We start from the raw sequence: 12608 nt of genomic DNA, 5'->3' as shown, positions 1-12608 counted from the left end.
GTGGTATACCACTTTAAATAGGAAACGATATACATATGATAGCCACATTCAAATATCTCAAGGGCTGGTCCCATGGAAGATGGAGAAAGCTTATTTTCTCCTGCTCTGATACCAATGCATTCAAATTACAAGACAGGAGAGTCCAACTAAAAATGAGGAAGAACTTTCTTTTCTTTTTCCCTCACAATATTTTATTAAAGCTTTTTCATAATGCAATACAATAAACTAATCTAATTAAAAACAAAAACAGAGAAAGAAAAAGAAAACTCTCAAGGGTAGTTCTTCACCCTTTGCTCACAAAGAAAGGGGTGGACCTCACCTCCCGCCTCTCACCTGGGAGGTCTTCCCTTCCCTGCCTCTCACTCAGGGTCCTCACCAACCATTCATTACCTTCGAAAACATCACAAAAACTTTCAGACTCTCTCCAGAGGTGGTGGACTCTACCTTCCTTGGGTGTTTCTAAGCAGAGGTTGAATGGCCACCTGTCATGGATGTTTTATCTGAGATTCCTGCCTTGCACGGGGTTGAACTAGGTGACCCTCACGGTCCCTTTCTAACTCTACAATTCTATGATTCTAAGAAATGTATGGTGTGAACATGATATTACTTAAGTTCATTAAGTTCTTTTGGTTTACTCTAGGTAAAACTTAGCTGGCTGCAAACCAACAAGAGATGCTTGTTCCTCTCCAGAGTTTACGCTGCTTCCATTTCCCTCTTCTCTCTCTGTCATCCCCCCCCCCTACACACACACACCCTTGGTCACATTTTACACTGCAAGATCCTCAGGACAGGGACCTGTCAACCAGAGCTTTTGCCAAAGGGCTCTGCACATGGGTGACACTAGAAAAATAAATAATGGTTCTTGAGAGCAATAGTAATGATCAGTAGCCCATGACATGGACGGGCACCACTGCTCACCTGACCTCCAAGCAGTTGCTTTGATGCTGCCTACCAGGAGGAAGCAGGGAGGAAGTGGTGAGGTTGGCGCAGTGCAAATGCACCAAAAAAGCCAATCAGGTACTCCTGCCAACGCATTTGCACCCCTCTGACCTCACTGCCCCTCCCTCTCCCAGTAAGCAGCAGCCTCCTTCCTGCAACTCCTGGTGCCAAACATCTTGTTCTGCTTTGGCCCATATCACATTATTATTATTATTATTATTATTATTATTATTATTATTATTATTATTATTTCATTTCCCATTTGACACATTACATCCATACAAGCTTTGCCTTAGTTTTATATAGACTTCCCAACTTATCTTCCATTGACACTCTATTTCAAATTTTTAGTTTGCTACAACTCCTTACATTTTTTCTCCCCCCCTCCTTTATTATTTCCCTTTTCTTTTCTTTTGTCTTGTCTATTGCTGCTCATAGGCTTATCCTACTTGCCAGTTAACCTTGATACTACTCTAAAGTATTCTTCAAAAAGCTCCCATTCGCCTCATTCTCTTTTCATCACAATTTCTTATTTTGGTTGTCAAACTTGCTAACTCAACAAACTCTATCAAATTCTGCAACCATTGATCCTTTGTTGGAACAATAATTTCTTTCCAATTTTTTTGCATAAGTTTTCCTTGTAGCCACATTTGCATATAAAAATAGGTTCCTTGTTTTCTTAGGTATATCTTCCCCTGTTATTGCCCGCAAGAAGGCTTCTGGTCTTTTAGGGAAGGTGAATTTAAGGTGAGTTCCTCAATATATCATTTCCCAACCCCCAATCCCCATACAGTACTTACATTGCCATCACATATGATATTGAGAGCCTTCTTTTTCTAAACATTTCCAATATGCATTGGATCTTCTCTTATGCATTTTGGCATGTTTACTTGGCATCAGATACCATCTATATACCATTTTGAAGATGTTCTCTTGAATTGCATAGCAGGCCGAAAATATTACTGGCCCATTCCATAATTTTTTGCATGCCAAAAGTTCAGTGTTATATCCAATAACTGATGCCCAGTGTATCATCGTCACTTTCACTTATTCATCTTTAGGTTCCCATTCAGGTAGAGTTCTGTATACTTTAATTTTTTGTTATTTCCCAATATTATTTTCTCAAATTCCAATCCACCTTCTACAAATCCTTTTTCCTTGCCTGTTCTAAACATCTCATTTATTTGGAAATACTGGAATCAATATGTGACTAGTCTAATCACTTCTTCTCTTTTTTTAAGTCTTACAGAGTTATAATTCAAGAAGGTCTTTATACGTTCCTCTGTTTTCCTCCATGTTCAATTTTTTTTACCACAACTGCCTCCATTGGAGATATCAACTTGGGGTCTTCCTTTCTTAACATCTCTCCGTATTTTGCTCAAACATTGTACACACTCCTCCTGTTCACATGATTTAAAAAACTCTTATGCACTTTGGTCTTATTATAATACAAATAGCTATGCCACCCAAACCTTAGGTCCAATCCATGTCAAGAGTTCCTGCATCCTTTAATTCTACCCACTCCTTCATCTACACTAAGCATACAGCCTCAAAGTACAGTCTCAAATCAGTAAGTGAGAAACCCCCTCTATTCCTCTCATCTATTAGTAAAGGTAAAGGTACCCCTGACCGTTAGGTCCAGTCACGGACGACTCTGGGGTGGGGGCGCTCATCTAGCTTTACTGGCCAAGGGAGCCAGTGTACAGCTTCTGGGTCATGTGGCCAGCATGACTAAGCCACTTCTGGTGAAGCAGAGCAGCACATGGAAACGCCGTTTACCTTCCCGCCGGGAAGGTATCTACTTGCACTTTTTGGTGTGCTTTCGAACTGCTAGGTTGGCAGGAGCTGGGACTGAGCAATGGGAGCTCACCCCGTCACAGGGATTTGAACCGCCGACCTTCTGATCGGCAAGCCCTAGGCCAGGCATCCCCAAACTGCGGCCCTCCAGATGTTTTGGCCTACAACTCCCATGATCCCTAGCTAACAGGACCAGTTGTCAGGGATGATGGGAATTGTAGTCCAAAACATCTGGAGGGCCGAAGTTTGGGGATGCCTGCCCTAGGCTCTGTGGTTTAGACCACAGCACCACCCATACCTATTAATATTTTATACTTAATCCTTGGCATTCTGTCTTGCCATATAAAAATTGGTAAGTCCTTTTTCCATTGTTTAATTTGGACCACATCAGTGAGGCCAAGAGGGAGGTCTTGTCACTTGGGCAGCCCAGGACCTCCATCCACACTGCCTAGGCTTCCACCCTGAGGTCACTTCGGGGTTGCTAATGCAGCGGTGTGCCTCAGAGGCACACTCCATTGTCTCTTGAGACAGACAGGTGCCAACAATAACCCCACCTTTCCTCTGGGAAAAAAAGGTCCTTTTTTTGTCTACAGGATGAGGTAGAAATGCCACACGGGGGGGGGGGGGACACCCAAAGGAAGTTACAAAACACCAACACCACACATGCCTGTAACACAGCAATCTGCTACTACTTGCCTCAATGTCCAGCAGCAGCAGGAACCCAAATCACTTAACCCTGCCTTCTGTGTCTTGGAAAGACTGTCAAATATCCCAGCACTTCAGGGTGCCAAGCAGTGGTGCCATCTTTCTAGGACTTGGGGGCAGATGTCCAAAGTTCTTCTTAGCAGAAGGTCTGGACTGCAGTGCAGATGAGCCTGTCAGGGCAAGCAGGGCACATCCCCACCAACCTCAGAAAGCCCCCACCTGCCTGCCTTCTTACTTGCAATCAGTTCTGGGAGTGGCCTGCCTGCCAGCTTCTCTGCCTCCTTAGTCTCAGTGTTTCCCTTGTAGAAGTCAGCCTGGAGGAGGATGGCAGGGACTAGACCAGAATTAGTTGGCTCTGCCTCTCATTGGCTCTGGCTCTCTGCCTTCTGACCAACCAGGTGCCACCACTGGATTGTGGTGAGTGAAACAACCTGTTCCATTGAATGGGGTGCAGGTGGGGGTGGGGGTGACAGGACAGTCCGGCCATTCCCCTTTCTTTCTTTCTTTTCATCTTTAATTTAGTTGCCACAATTTGAATGCGAAAATTTGGCATGGTGGTCAGAATTTTTAAACAATACAGGTGGATTTCACACACTCAAGACACACATCAGCGGTAGCATTTTCATTTTAGCCTCCATGCTTTACCTGAACATAATAATGTAAGGGCAGCAGCCCTGCTGGATCAGACAAATCTAGTCTAGTTCAGCATCCTATTTTCACAGTGGTCAACCAGATGCTTGCAGGAGACCAGCGAGCAGGATTTGAGCACAAGAACGCCCTACCCTCCTGCATTTTCCAGCAACTGGAATTCAGAAGCATTGCTGCCTCCATCCATATCAGTCTCTACAGCCACAGCAGCAGCTATAACTCTCCAAAGGCTTGACTTCACCCCTGAAAATGCATTCCACCACTGTCTCCTGAAGCAGGCACATGCCAACAATACACACACAGAGAGAGAGAGAGACAGAGAGACAGAGAGAGAGAGAGTATATATATTGTAAGAGTCACACCTGTAGCACCATATGCTTTTGGCTCTGGCCCTGCCCACCAGAGGCATGCATTTCCTAGAAGATTGTCCATGGGGGGAATACAGTACAGCCTTTGAGTGAGAGTCCCTGTCCCTGGTATACTGTTCCTGAAGATGGAGGTTCCACTGAGCTCTAATACTATCGGATAAACCTATCCTACCAGTGAATGTTCAGTTCTACAAGCCCCTTGCCAATTTCCTCCCTCCTCTTTGAGGAGCTATCGAGGCTGTGTGTCCTCTCTCAGAATAATCCAGGAGGCATCACTGGGGGGGGGGGGCTCTCTCACTGTAACCAAAGAGAGTAAATCTCCCGCGTGTAGTTGACTAAGAGCCGGCTACTCACCGAGCTCTGATTGGCTGATTCAAAAAAAGACCCGTGCAAAAAATTTTTTTTAAAGAAAATCCATTTTGTGTGTGTGTGTGTGTGTGTGTGTGTGTGTGTGTGTGTGTGTGTTAACAACACACCGTCTGTCTATTCAAACAGAAAGAAGTCAAAGGATGCGGTTAATATAAAAAGCGTCGCGCGCGCAGGGTATCTCCGCAACTAAGCGTCCCCTCTTTCTTATTCATCATATTTACTGAAGTTTGCAACCAACTGTCAATGAAGTATCTGCACAGTCAGGCGCGTGCACAACCCCCCCCCTTTGCGGAATCCCATTTTTTTTCAGTGTTGCGGCAGCCCTACTCGGAGTAGGCCCATTGAAACTGGTGGGCATGACTCACACCGGCCCATATTCATTCTAGTGGGTCTGCTCTCGAGTAGAATCCAGCTGGTTACAGCCGACAACACGAGACTTTTAGTTCCCAAAGGGATACAGAAGTGGTTACACTTTCATTTTTGATAGCAAAACAGACAGCTTTCTTCCTCTCCGCCCCCACCAACCCGGTACCCTCAGGCGGCTCGATCTTCTGCCTCTTAATTCGGCAGTAACCCGCACCACGTTCAACTTAAGCGTGCAGAGGGACACCTTTGCTTTGCAAGGGACAGAGTGCGTGGGCTTGCAAGCGCAATGTGGTTGCGATCCCGAACACACGTTTTACTCGGAAGTAAAGCATCTCTCGCCGAGTTCAATAAGTGACTTGCTCCCTAAGCTAGGATCCATAGCCTAAATATTCACAAATGTAACGACCTTGTACCGGTTCATTATTTTTATTTTATTTTTTTAATGAACATGCAAGCTTCGTGCCTTAGGTTTTGTAAAATCCTGTAATGCCCAGCAAAAAAAGTTTTAAAAAGAAATAGATAGAAAACTCTGCAACTCTTTCTTCTAAAGCTAAGGCACGCCGCCACCAAAGTTTCTCCGCAAATCCGCTCGCTTGGAGACCTGCCGGATACCCCTTCTCTGCTACGCACCCCCGCACCCCCTCGCGCCGCCGCCAAATACAAAATCTTACCGGTTTGCTGTATCAATAAAGTTTTCTTTTTTTTTAGTTCCACTCCTGCTCCATTGGAAAGAAGAAAATGTCAAAAGTACGGGGGGGGAGTGTGCGCAGGAAAAGCACTAAAGTGCAGATCGGACTCACGAGTCCCGCAACGGGGCTCTCAGAGCGGGTTCCCCGCTGCACCCCGTGTCACTCCCCAGAAGGTTCAGAAAGGTGTCTGTTCCTCCTCAGGCAGCTGTTGCAGACTGAAGATGCTGAGGATGTGAGGCGCCATCTTCTTTTTTTTCCTCTCTCCTTTTTTCCCGCGAATTATTTACGTTTTGCTTATGCAATTAGCGCAGGCTGCTTCCTCACTCCCCGCCCATCCGGACCGCCCCCGGCTCCTCCTCTGGGCTCCATCCCGCCGGTAGCACGGCCCTCGCTTCGACTGCGCGAAGGGGGGGGGAATACGTTGTCACCCTCCCACCCACCCCCCGCACCACCACCACTCCAAAAAGGAAAAAAGGGGGGAAACACTGAGGAAAGAGAGAGAAATTTGTCTGTGTATACATAACACGATACAGTATAGGACCAGGGTTGGGAATCCATACTCAGCCAGGGCTGTTTACTTGCCTGTCAGTTTCACCTACCTCACAGGGTTGTTGTGACTGTGAGGATTAAATGGGGAGGGGGAGAGAACCATGAACACCACCTCGAACTCCTTGAAGGAGTGGTGGGGTAGAAATGCGATAATAAAAGCATGAGTCCCTATGCTCATGCAGTGTAACTCCAAATTCCAGGCTGCCAAGAATAAACTGAAGTGAGCCGCTGCCTACAGCATGCCATGAGTTTGAACTCCTGAACTCACGTGTCAAGCCCACTTCACCCCACTACGCCCTGTTACGCCCCCGCCCCCTTCTGGCCACTTCTAGGTTGCGGCGATGCACACGTGCAGTCACATGTCAACTCGGATGTGTGTAAATTGGTGGTTGTCTCTGTGCCTAATATAAGGGGCTTGACAATGAGTCAACATAAAGGGATTTTCCATGCCGTTACAACCGCAAACAGATTGATACTGATTCATTGATCAAAGGGGGCCATAAAAATATGCCCCCCTTTGATAAATGGATGGACAATGTGACAACTCTTGCAACATATGAACAGATCACTTTCAGGCGAAGATTCGTATGGACAAATATAATGATATTTGGAATGAAATCATAGCAACTCATGAACTGATGAGGGGAATAAGAAGCTTATCTCCTTACATATATACTATTTTGTACTGTACTTTAACCTTAATTCCATTTTATTATCCTTTTGTTATTGTTGTTTTCCTCTGCTTTCTGTTGCTTTTTAAGTATTTACTCCCCCTCCCCCTTCCTTTTATTTATTTCATTTACCTTAATTTACTGCCAAACTTTCAAAAAAAATTTAAGGTAACCCCATCTTGAGAATGTTGAAATGCCTGAAAAATAGGATATAGGGTTTGGGCAACAAATATCACAACTGGAAAGAGACTTGTTCGGATGCAATGTAAAAGTGTTGTCTAAAATGTATAAGATATTATTGGAATGGGAGACAAAGGATAAGCAAGTAAAATCCTCAATGATACAGTGGGCAATAGGTATCGGTCATAATATAGACATGGAAGCATGGAAACAATTGTGGGATATGGATACAAAATTTGCAGTATGTTTTGGTCTAAGAAAAAACGATATGAAAATATAGTAAGTTGGCAAAAATGTATAAATCTAAATCAAATAAGTGTTGGAAATGTAAAGAGAAAGAAGGTTCTTTTTTATCATATGTGGTAGTGTTGTAGTAAGGTTAAAGCTTACTGAGAAATTATATATAATGAATTTTAAAAGATATTTAAAATAACTTTTGTAAAAAAAAAACAGAAGCTTTTCTTTTGGGAATTATAGGGACAGAACTACCTAAACTGTATAGAAACTTATTCATGTATGCTACTACAGCGGCAAGAATTTCACTTGCCCCAAAATGGAAAGAAGCAGAAGTCCCAGCAAAGGAAGAAAAGATACAAAAACTTATGGAATACCGGTATGCAGAAATGGCGAAACTTACCGGAAGAATAAGAAATCAAGACAACATTTTTTTTCATAAAATAATGGAAATGGTTTATTGAATATTTACAGATAAATTGTAAACAGATAAGAACATTGGCAGGATTGTTTTAATAACCTGCAGTTTTATAAGAGTATATATTTGAAGATGAATAAATGAGCAAATTAAGTTAATTTGGATATGCAGAAGATATTAAAAATAAATTTAAGGAACCGCAGAAAGAGGGGGAAGAAAGTTCATTTTTGAAATGTTAAAATGGTTGTAAAATTAGTGAAATTTATAAATCTGAAAAGCATAAATAATATTTTAAGAAGAGAGAATGTTGAAATGTCTAATACATAAAATATCTAATACATAAAATAAAATGGGTTCCCAGACTGATAGAGCAGTGGTTCCCAATTAGCCAAGCCATGGACCCCCTACTTTTGAACTCTATGGAACTTAACTGTGCAAAGCATTTTTTTGAAGAAAATGTGGGGTAGTCTCTAATAAGCAAAGGATTTTAGGTATACTATATAAAAAAACAGACCATAAAATTTGTGAAAAATCCACACAAAAATGGCAAAGGTTTAGTTAGTGGGGCAGACAAGTTTAATTTTATTAAACTTACCTTTGAGGGTTCCAGAAAAATGTCTACTTCTGCTTCATTGACTATGCAAAAGCCTTTGACTGTGTCGACCACAGCAAACTATGGCAAGTTCTTAAAGAAATGGGAGTGCCTGATCACCTCATCTGTCTCCTGAGAAATCTCTATGTGGGACAAGAAGCTACAGTTAGAACTGGATATGGAACAACTGAGTGGTTCAAAATTGGGAAAGGAGTACGACAAGGTTGTATATTGTCTCCCTGCTTATTTAACTTATATGCAGAATTCATCATGCGAAAGGCTGGACTAGATGAATCCCAAGCCGGAATTAAGATTGCCGGAAGAAATATCAACAACCTCAGATATGCAGATGACACAACCTTGATGGCAGAAAGCAAGGAGGAATTAAAGAACTTTTTAATGAGGGTGAAAGAGGAGAGCGCAAAATATGGTCTGAAGCTCAACATCAAAAAAACCAAGATCATGGCCACTGGTCCCATCACCTCCTGGCAAATAGAAGGGGAAGAAATGGAGGCAGTGAGAGATTTTACTTTCTTGGGCTCCTTGATCACTGCAGATGGTGACAGCAGTCACGAAATTAAAAGACGCCTGCTTCTTGGGAGAAAAGCAATGACAAACCTAGACAGCATCTTAAAAAGCAGAGACATCACCTTGCCGACAAAGGTCCGTATAGTTAAAGCTATGGTTTTCCCAGTAGTGATGTATGGAAGTGAGAGCTGGACCATAAAGAAGGCTGATCGCCGAAGAATTGATGCTTTTGAATTATGGTGCTGGAGGAGACTCTTGAGAGTCCCATGGACTGCTAGAAGATCAAACCTATCCATTCTTAAGGAAATCAGCCCTGAGTGCTCCCTGGAAGGACAGATCGTGAAGCTGAGGCTCCAATACTTTGGCCACCTCATGAGAAGAGAAGAATCCTTGGAAAAGACCCTGATGTTGGGAAAGATTGAGGGCACTAGGAGAAGGGGACGTCAGAGGACGAGATGGTTGGACAGTGTTCTTGAAGCTACGAACATGAGTTTGACCAAACTGCGGGAGGCAGTGGAAGACAGGAGTGCCTGGTGTGCTCTGGTCCATGGGGTCACGAAGAGTCGGACACGACTAAACGACTAAACAACAACAACACCTTTGAGGGTGGCACGATGGAGCCCAAGATGGCACAGAAGCCCCTGAAAGTGCAGCGCACCACTCACAAATAATAATAATAATAATAATAATAATAATAATAATAATAATAATAATAATAATAATTTATTATTTATACCCCGCCCATCTGGCCGGGTTCCCCCAGCCACTCTGGGCGGCTGGGGAAAGCAGCGCAGGGCTGGGTTCACAGTGTGCCGAAGCTACTGTGCCCTGCCCCCATGGCTCAGTGCCCATGCAGCCCCCCCCAGGTGCCAGTGGGGCTTGTTAACGCACTGCTCTACATTCTTTGAAAAATGATTTCAATGAACCAGCACAAGTCACATCAACAAGTCCACAGATAGAGTTGTTAGTCGTACAACACCACATTCAAAAGGATTCCTTATCCATTAATTTTCAGGATTTGCTGCTGGAAAATAATCTCTGAAGCTAGTCGCTAAATCACACAGGTGCTCAGTGATGCAATGTTTTACTTCTGGTAGCAATTATTTGTCATTGGCCTCCATAAATGTCTCCAGTGTTGGGATGTTAGTGAGGCTGCCACCTTCTACTTGGCTTGCCCATAACCAGTGCTTTTTTTCTGTGGGGATGCAGGGGTACGCAGCATACCCCTAAACATTTTGTGAATCTAAGTTTGGCCTCATTGAGGGGCAGTATTTCAATGAGTAGGAAAATGAGAGGGGGGGGGAAGCACTGCCCATAACAATAATTTTTAAATCACTGCCTCAATCTTATCTTTAATGTAAAAAAATGTTCACATCACTACCTTGAAGGCTTGTGTTGAGAATGTTCAAGTATGTGAAAATGTCTGCTAAGTAGGCTACCATACACAAACCACACAGTTGTTCAACTGGTCACATGGAAATTTTGAATCCATCAGAAAAAGGCGTGCTTCATCATGTGACTCAAAGAATTGCTTCAATATTTTCTCCCTTGACAGCCAATGCACTTCTGTATGTAAAAGTAACCATATGTATGCAAGCAGGAACTACTGGTAGTCATGATGATCCATAGAAGGCTTTCACTGTGCAATTAACAGGATAAGTGAGTCTCCCAGCAGAGGATGGTGCCTTGTACCACATGGATGTTTTCCTTTGCAAAAGCAGATAAAACAAGGCTTCAGCTTTTACAGAGGCCAAGCTTCACGAGGCACCCCCTCCCCCTGAACTGTGCCAGGTGGTCATTCTGGGAACAACCGTTTAGTGCTAAGATTTTTGTTCTTGTTTTCTTCTTCCTCCCCTGTCCCATTTCCCTTACATGCCCCCCCCCCATTTGCAACTTTGCTGGTAGGGAGCATCTTCTGTTGATTGTACTACTTAAACCACTGTGGGAGGCTTTTTGGCTGAACAGTGGGGCTCATATGTTCCCAGGAAATATATAGATAAATTATCAGAGCTCAAGGACACATTCCAGTCTGGCCAAAAACCACCCAAGGAGGATGCAAAGCAAAGCAGTTGATCATTTCTGGAAGTTTGTTCTAATATCCAGCAGAAGCCTGCTTCCCTATAATTGCCAGCCAAACGGCCCTAATTCTGCCCTCCAGAGAAGCAGAAGGCAAGTCTGCTTCCTCTTTAACATGAGAGTTCTTCAGAGAGCCATTGTAATGTCCACCCTCAGTCTTCTCTGTTCCAGATTCAGCATGCACAGGTCCTTCAATTGTTCCTTATCAGACTTGGCTTTCAGATGCTTCACAAGGGGTGAACAGCCATTTTCAGCCCATTTCACTTCTAGGCAAGCTGCATGACATTGATAGGCAGGGCCAGAGGCAAAAGTGGATGGAGCGATGTTGGCCAGTTTCTATGCACACCCCTCTATATCCTTCATACAGGTGAGCAAGAGCCATGATTGGAATCCCAGCTAGGCCAAAAGGTACTCAAGGAGGGTGCAAAGCCATCCATGAGGCAGACTGAGGCACCTGCCTCAGGTGGCAGAATCCAAGGGAAGCCTCCACAGGCACCACCTTGCAGCTGCTGGAGAAGCTGTAGCAGCTTCTGGGTTCTGGGAGATCTTGTGAAAGCCCCATGAGATCTCATGGAGGACTCAAGAGGCCTCCCATGGCAGTTCCAAGACCCTGGGTAAGCAGGTCAGAGCACCTCACTTACTGCAGTCTCAGGAAGGCCACGCAAGGCCTTTGCACAATAGTGCAGGATTCCAGAAACCACAGCTGTGCCGTGCTGTTAAGCCCAGCTCTGGCAGAGTCCGGGGTGGGGTGGGGGGTGACAAATAGCACATAGTGCACACATGGCGCAGCACCTTCCCATTTCACCTCAGGCCCCTCCCTGTAACAGTGGATGCTTTCAAAAGAGGACAGTCCTCAGTAAAATAGGACACACAACAACCTGGTTACCATTAAGAGCCTTTCCAGGGAATTGAATGTTTCCCACTCTGTGGTCCCAAGAAGTATTTTCTAAGGAAGTTTACAAGCACTCAAAGGTCTAGAGTTTGCAATGAGTCATGATAGAGGACTGTGAGTCATGACACCATAAGGTTATAAATAACTCATGCAACTAATTGTCTGTGTATCTCTTCTTTTTAATGCCTCTTTGTGGTGTCTGGGTCAACCTCATGCAGAAAAAGTTGCCATTTCATTGTTGTGGTGGTTTAGGTTTATGATTTACATACAGTGGTACCTCTGGTTATGGATTTAATTCATTTCGGGGCACCCTGAAAAATCCATAACTGAGGTGTTGCTTCTGCGCGCGGCGCGGCACAATAGAGTGCTTCTGCACTTGCACATAGTGTGCAGAGTGCTTCTGCGCATGCACAAGTGTCAAAACCCAGAAGTATACACTTACGAGTTTGCCGGGTTTGCAACCTGAAAGTTTGTTGTTGTTTAGTCGTTTAGTCGTGTCCGACTCTTCGTGACCTCATGGACCATAGCACACCAGGCACTCCTGTCTTGCACTGCCTCCCGCAGTTTGGTCAAACTCATGTTCGTAG

The 12608-nt window shown here is 44.1% G+C and overlaps 1 protein-coding gene across 2 annotated transcripts in view; it reads right to left on the bottom strand.

Moving 5' to 3' along the window:
* Window positions 1–6146, bottom strand: part of PHF19 (PHD finger protein 19) — a 33884-nt gene extending 27738 nt beyond the window's left edge. The window contains exon 1 of one of the 2 annotated variants that reach the window (XM_088664954.1): window positions 5864–6146. The gene's annotated coding sequence lies outside the window, so the exon portion shown is untranslated. The remainder of the gene's footprint in view (window positions 1–5863) is intronic. The other variant, XM_060270246.2, reaches the window with a different exon arrangement.
* Between the last annotated feature and the right edge of the window lie 6462 nt (window positions 6147–12608).

Source organism: Zootoca vivipara, chromosome Z2 (assembly GCF_965207765.1).
Source record: "Zootoca vivipara chromosome Z2, rZooViv2.hap1.1, whole genome shotgun sequence".
In the NCBI taxonomy this organism is placed as follows: domain Eukaryota; kingdom Metazoa; phylum Chordata; class Lepidosauria; order Squamata; family Lacertidae; genus Zootoca; species Zootoca vivipara.
Note: the sequence above shows the minus strand (reverse complement) of the source record. Positions and strands in the feature narration are given on the sequence as shown.